This window comes from Schistocerca serialis, chromosome 2 (assembly GCF_023864345.2).
Source record: "Schistocerca serialis cubense isolate TAMUIC-IGC-003099 chromosome 2, iqSchSeri2.2, whole genome shotgun sequence".
NCBI classification, from domain to species: domain Eukaryota; kingdom Metazoa; phylum Arthropoda; class Insecta; order Orthoptera; family Acrididae; genus Schistocerca; species Schistocerca serialis.
The window spans coordinates 325,137,976-325,145,458 of record NC_064639.1 but is presented as its reverse complement, the minus strand read 5'-3'; the positions used below and the strand labels follow the sequence as shown (position 1 = coordinate 325,145,458).

At 42.4% G+C, this 7,483-nt stretch overlaps 1 pseudogene; it reads right to left on the bottom strand.

The window, feature by feature from the left end:
- Nucleotides 1–4,267: 4,267 nt before the first annotated feature.
- On the bottom strand, nucleotides 4,268–4,385 carry LOC126459447 (5S ribosomal RNA; annotated as a pseudogene).
- Nucleotides 4,386–7,483: the final 3,098 nt, after the last annotated feature.

Here is a 7,483-nt window from a genome sequence, read left to right as displayed (position 1 = left end):
GCAAATGTCAAATTATGTTCTACGTGTAAAAAATATGGTAATTGCGCGAACGGACGTGCAACGCCCTTTCATCGCCCTTATACTATATAGACCTACAGAGGTCAATTTCCTACGCGCTACAAAAGAGAATTATCGTCCCTTATATGAAAGGCTATTGTTAAATACATTTGATACGATAAAACGTGCATTGACCGAAAAGACACATAGGAAAATTTTTATGGACACTTATCATGGGAAAACGGCAAGTTTTTGACAGGGAAGAATTAAAAAGAAATAAAATATAGCTACTAATATGCCCATGTGCACGCCATAAATGAACAAGAATGAAGTCGTCTATGGATTGCAACTACAAATAAATGTAAAGGGAATTAAATCCCAAAATGTCGAGACGGACCAGCTAACCTACATCTTGTCACCTGAGGCTCCATTTCACTGCTCGCGGGCTAGTAACCACTTATATGAATATAACTATTGTCTATGGGAGAGATGCGGGCATCTTAATTATTTAAAAACGATGTGTGCCACATTATGTAAGCATCGGATGTGGAAAGATCACCTGATGGGAATGATATACCAAAATGTCACGTGCTCAAATGCACGCAGGCTAGCCACTACCTTAAGGGATGTCTAAAATGAAGAACATCTAACACCGACCATCTGTGTCACACCGCCACCGAACTACTGCTCGGCTCCTGCCAACCAACCAAAACTGGTCATGATATTCTAAATAATGGCATAAAACATTCAAAAAAATTCTTGTTTCTTAACTGAAGTTGATCATTAAGGAGGTTATCCTTATCAAATTGCAGATGTTTAAAGATCTCCGTTTCTTCTAGGATGTCTAATCTAGTACGTTTAGCCTCATGATGAAGTAGCTCCGTGGTGGTTAGGGGATTAGGGGCATGTGCCATTTGGATTATATGTTCGGAGAAGGAAGAACCTCGTGTGCCGTCACCACTTTTGGTTGGAATGTGCTCCTTATATCTAGTAGCAATGGTTCTGCCTGTTTGACCTGTATAATAGTTCGGGTAATCCTCACAAGTGATTTTATAAACCCCAGAGCGAAACAGTTTGCCATGTGATGCTTGCAGTGTATGGACCAAAGTTTTATTCAGATTATTATTGGTTGAAAATTCTACCTTAAACCCACGATTCTTAAGCATTCGGCCTAATCTGTAAGAAACCTTGCCTATGAAGGGAATAGATAAAATGGCAGCTGGTTCACTTTCTCCCCACTCATCTAATGTGAATGACGTGTTATTTCTTTTCTTTAGTTTCTTGTTGTACATCTGCCTCACCAAGTTAGCCTTGTAACCAATATTTTTAGCAATTTCCTCAAGCGTTACTAATTCAGGTTCTAAAGCATCTGGAGACAGGGGAATTGGCAGGACACGATGTATACTGGAATGAAAAAAAGCTAACTTATGAGCTTGCTGATGGGCGGAATCGGCCGGTATGATATTATCAGAGTATGTACTTTTACGCAATGTGACTATCTACTATAGTGAGGGTAAGAGCTAAATAAAGATCTATTACAGGATTCATTTTCAAGTGTAAAATTAATCTTATCATGGAGCTCGTTAAATGTTAGGGAAACTTTGTCTATATCGTTTTGGTTATCGTCAATAATAAGAAGTATATCTTCTACGTATCTTGCGTAAAATGTAATATTATCCATGATGTCTCCGTTGCTGGCGAAAAAACCACATTATGAATAATTCAGAAAAATTTCAGACAGAATGCATGGCAGCGGGCTTCCCATTGATAGTCCACACGGTTGGGAATATATTTTTCCGTTAAATATGAAATAATTATGTTTCAACACAATAAGCAGAAGATTCATTAACTCATGTATTTCACTGTACGACATTTTATGTTGATGGAAGTTACCTTCTAAAATCTGGAGTGTTTGTTCCACCGGAACATTGGTGTATAGACGTTTTATACGGGAAGAAACTAACTTGGAGTTTTCAGAACACGTTACGCGTTCCAACCGATTGGCTAACTCCGTAGAATTTTTAATTCTCTGCAAACACAAAATTATCTTTTATTTTCTGGTCCAGAAATCTAGCTAACTTGTGGTAGGCACTCCTGGTACTATCTACGATCGGGGGGATCGGATGATTACATTTGTGAATCTTAAACTGACTTCTCATTTCAGGCGGTCAGGGATTAATATTGATAAGCCACTTTTTGCGGAACTCGCCTATTAACTTTTTAGTGTTCTGAAGCCCTACCCTTTATTTCTTTCTGCACCGCGGGAGTGCGATCAGTATCAAGTGGGACGATCCCATTTTCATCGAAGAACACTTCTGTTTTATTTATATATTCCGTTTTAGTGGAAATAACTATCGAATTCCCTTTATCGGCTTTCGTAACTATGGCATCGTTCGGTATTAACTTCTGACTGATACTTATTATGGTCTTATGTGTGTTACTATCCTTATGATTGTTATTTATATTATTTTCTAAAATTTCACAACTCATAGGCTATGTGTGTTTGCGTATTTCTGGCTGTTTTCGACCCCTCTAGGCCGACTTTAAGATCCACTATTAGATTTTTCATGATTTTTATTTCTGTAATCCTAGATTCAACATTATATTTCAGCCCTTTGGTTAATAGTGCACTTTCAGAAGGTGAAAAAATAATATTTGTTTTATTAATGACCCGTTCATAAAATTTTTTGGTTCAGTTGTCTACATTAATCTTCTTTTAGTAATAAGATAAAAAACTTAATCTTGATAATATTCTTCATTCAGTGCGTGTCAGCAATAAGAAGTATATATCTACATCTACCGTAGCATTCGTTGTGCAAGGACCGATATATTCTAATAGTGTAAGTCGCGGCAGTGTTTTCGAACTTATATAAATCCATGCACAGTTTGTTACATGTTAGTCATAATCTGGTGCAAAGGCTTTGTGTTTAAGATTTTCAGCCTTTCTGTAAGTTATTTCTTTCAAGATATAACTGCGTTGGTCTTTTATCTTTGACAGTCATGGTCTCAGTTAGACATGCGCAATGTTCCCCGCCATGTTGATTTGCAGCGCGTTATCTAGTCCTACTAAGTTTCACGTGCGCTCCCGACGCCCACCGAACGGCGTCCATGGAGACGAGGCGCACGCCAGAGCTTAAGTCTTGGTGTTGACTTGGTACTTCAGTACCGCATTTTTAAAATGTGACTACGCCTATTCAGGCAATTTTAGTTTCATTTCTAGACCATGCGCTCTTAGACAAATCATAGATTCAGGTATATCTTCTGAAGAATGCTCAATTATTTGGGCTGAAACCTAGGAAAAGGTTGGTTTCATTACCGCAATCGAGACTGATTGTTTCTTATATATTAGATTATCACGATTGCTGACTGTTCTGCAATGTTGAAAATACAAAAACTGAAAAAAAAGACAAAAGCAATGAGGAGCAGCAGAATTGAAGTTTACGTTAAACTCATCTTCAACACCGAGGACCACGAAGTGAAAGTATTCTGCTATCTTCCAGCAAAATTACGCTTCACTAACGAAGCAAGGAGGACGCAGCAAGGAGACTAGCACACGTAAAAAGGGCATTCATCGCTGAAATAAGTCTGCTAGCATTAAACATAGGACTTACTTTCAAAGAGAAATTTCTGAGCATCGACTTTTAGAGCATATCATCAGAAGGCAGTGAATACTTGCCTCCGTAGCTGCAGTCGCTAATGCAAGCTTGTGTGGAGACAAGCCTGTTCGAATGCTGGTGTTACTCGCAGATAGAATATTCACTGAAGGTACCGGGGTGGAAAGGTAGTTGAGACAGTTCGTGGCATTAAGTTCCTGAAGACCAGATTTTGTTCTGTTGTCCTGGATTGAATTACGAGCCTTTCCACAGTGTCCTATGAGCAGAGAGAATGTGGGCACTGTTGATGGTGATACGTTCATCGAAGGGGGATGTTAAGCACGACGCCCCGTTGGTGCCATTGGAGAAGAGAAAACTGTGGCTCGACATCACCATAGATCGTTGTAGAACACCAACATTCTTCAAATACGCAAGCTACCCAACTTTCACATGTCTGCAAACTCCTCCCGAACAGGCCATGAAGGCCCAACGGTACCTATGGTCCGACCGGCCGCCGTGTCATCCTCAGACCATAGGCGTCACTGGATGCGGATATGGTGGGGCATGTGGTCAGCATACCGCTCTCCCGACCGTAAGTCAGTTTCCGAGATCGAAGCCGCTACTTCTCAATCAAATAGCTCCTCAGTTTGCCTCACAAGGGCTGAGTGCACCCCGCTTGCCAACAGCGCTTGGCGGACCGGATGGTCACCCATCCAAGTGCTAGCCCAGCCCGACAGCGCTTAACTTCGGTGATCTGACGGGAACCGGTGTTACTACTGCGGCAAGGCCGTTGGCAATACGTCTGCAAGTGAGGGGCCACAATATGGGCGGAGGAAGAATTCATTTTCCAAGTGGCTGAATCCAAACTGTAGGGGCCGGACCTGCGCGTCATGCAATTGCGCAGCTCCCCCACCACAACCTCTGCCGTTTTCAGCTGCAGTGTGTCAGTCTTAGCCGAGCTACGTCCGTGTAAACATGGCCGCTATGCTCGATGCTCCCGCCAAATGTGAGTTACGAAGAGTAATCCGTTTTCTGCAAGCAGAAGGATGTAGTGCTGCGGAAATCCATCGCAGAATGAGCAACGCGTATGGTAACACCGTTATGAGTGATGGTAGTGTTCGGGAATGGTGTCGAAAATTTAAAGAAGAACGAACAGATGTCCATGATGAAGATGGACAAGGTCGCAAGTCTGTCGCCACTGTAGGCCTCGTTGAGCGTGTTGATCAGTTGATCAGGCGGTGAGATGCAAACGAAGGTTTACGATTAGCGAACTGTCTGATGAATTTCCAGACATTTCCAAGTCTGCTTTGCACACAATTGTGACTCAAGACCTAGGCTATCGGAAATTGTGTGCACGTTGGATCCCAAAAATGCTGAGTACCGACCACAAAACGCAAAGGATGACGTGGGCATTATCGTTTCTCACACGTTATGCCAATGAGGGAAACGTTTTTTTTGAAGTTGATTGTTACTGGCTATGAAACGTGGGTCCTCTATGACAATCCTGAAACAAAGGAACAATCAAAGCAGTGGATGCACACAGTTTCCCCAAGCAAGCCAAAAGAGTTTAAACATTCACTGACGAAAAGAAAAACAATGGCCACTGTGTTTTGGGACCATAAAGGAGTGCTGCTGGTGGACTTTATGGAGCAAGCTATGACGATAACCAAGGAAGTTTATTGTGAAACTTCACATCGTCTCTGCAGAGCCATTCAAAACGAACGCAGAGGAATGCTTTCGTCTGGCGTTGTTTTGATCCATGACAACATCCGACCACAGAGTGCCAATATGACAAAAGACCTCCTCAAAAAGTTTAAATGGGAAGTTTTTGAACATCCACCGTACAGCCTGGACCTAGCACCAAGTGATTATCACCTGTTCCGAGAACTGAAGTCATGGTTAGGTGGGCAGCACTTCGCTACTAAGGAAGAACTAGGACGCCGTCAAGACTTACCTGTCCTCACTGGCGGCAACATTCTTCGAGGAAGGCACCGAAAAGCTTTGGTCACGATATGACAAGTGCCTCAATCGTTTTGGCGATTATGTAGAAAAATAAGTTAAGACTTTACTGTACTTTTGGTAATAAAATTATTTTTTTCTGTACATTTTTCTTTTATTTACAGCCAATCGGAGGTTGAAAAAAAAAAACAGCCCTCGTACATGCCGTGTTAACTACGCTGATTCCACGTGACTGCGTGTAACTCACTATGAAAGCTGCGCTATTAGCTGAAATCTAGATCTACAATAAAATACAGATGATATTACGACAGACTGTGACCTCTCTATTCCAGCCAAAAATGCCGTACGACATTTACATTTATTCACGTGAAGGGAAGTATGGATTTGTGAGGAAACTGAAGAAGAAGAGAATCTAAGCGTCTGAGATGTGGTGCTACTAAAGGATGTTGAGAATTAAGTGAACGGATAAGAAATGAGGAGGTTGACAAAGTGCCTATTGGCTTCTGTCTCGGCTTCTTCGGCCGACGTTCATCTAATGATTTTACTGACGTTTCACCAGCACGAGTGTCTGGCATTGTCAAAGCTTCACCCTCCATTGCCGGTGGTGAACTGGAGCCGAGCTCGCGGCCACAGACTATATGTACCTGGCGCGTCAACGTCCGAGGGCTTCTCCGCGGTCATAAGTACATATAGTCAGCGGCCGCGAGCTCGGCTCCAGTTCACCACCGGCAATGGAGGGTGAAGCTTTGAATATTCCAGCCACTCGTGCTGGCGAAACGCCAGTAAAATCATTAGATGAACGTCGGCCGAAGAACCCGAGACAGAAGCCAATAAGCAGTTTGTCAACAAGTGGCCAGGAAAGCCTTAACAATTTTGTAATGAGGAGGTTCTTTACAGATTCGGCGAGGGAAGCAACATGTGGGAAACACTGACTAGAAGAAGAGAAAGGATGAGACGACACGTGTTAAGCCACCAAGGAATAACTAGTGAGAGCTGTAGAGAGTAAAAACTGTGAGGGACGACAGAGATTGTAGTATATCTGTTGTGTACACAGTTCGGCGTAGTCAGCGCGTACACAACTTTCCCAATAGAGCGCGCCCCGCTAAGCACAACAGCGCAGGCGCAGCGCTCGTCCGTCTCCGCACTACGAGATGGCGCTGTCTTAGAGACGGACCAAATTCTGCTTCCGCCGATCCGTGTATTAATATGTAATGCAGCCAATGAGATTGCTGCTAACGTAGAACCTTTTCTCCTCGCGGATCACACTCGCGCAATGATACCTGAACACTCGAGAAATTCTAACGAGTGTACAGACCTCTGATTAGTCACTCTGCATTAGCGTGTAGTCATGTTTCAGTCTGCGCCTAATAAGATTATCATATTCCTGTACATAGCCATGAAGATAAATGAATAGACACTTTGTCAAGTATCAGAGATATGTGAGAATACGATTAACGTACCAATACCAAAGGAACCTCAGATTGTCAATTGTAAATAGCATCCAGAATCAAGTTAAGAAAGGTTTATGATTATTATTATTTTAATAAATGTGTGTGAAAATTAATCAAGTTCTGTTTAAAGTTGGTCACCGTCAATCTGCTACTCTACGCGTGCAAGTGGTATTTCTATCATCTGACCTAACGGCAGAAGATAAACACGCCACGATAAGACCACGAGACATATTGCTGACACTCGCCTACTTCGTTAGAGCGACAAGTCAAACAATTTGGTGGTGTGTGTACCGAAGGTCTTACAGTATGCACACCACAATATCAAGGATTGAGGACATAGGGTGCAAGTGCTACTCTGAAATGAAGAAGTTGGTGGACGAGAAGAAGTCGTGGCGAGGCGCATCAACGCAGTCTGGAAGCTGGTATAAGTTTTCTAGTTTCGTTCCGAAATAAAGAAAGAAGTATGGAACAGGAGTAATTCGG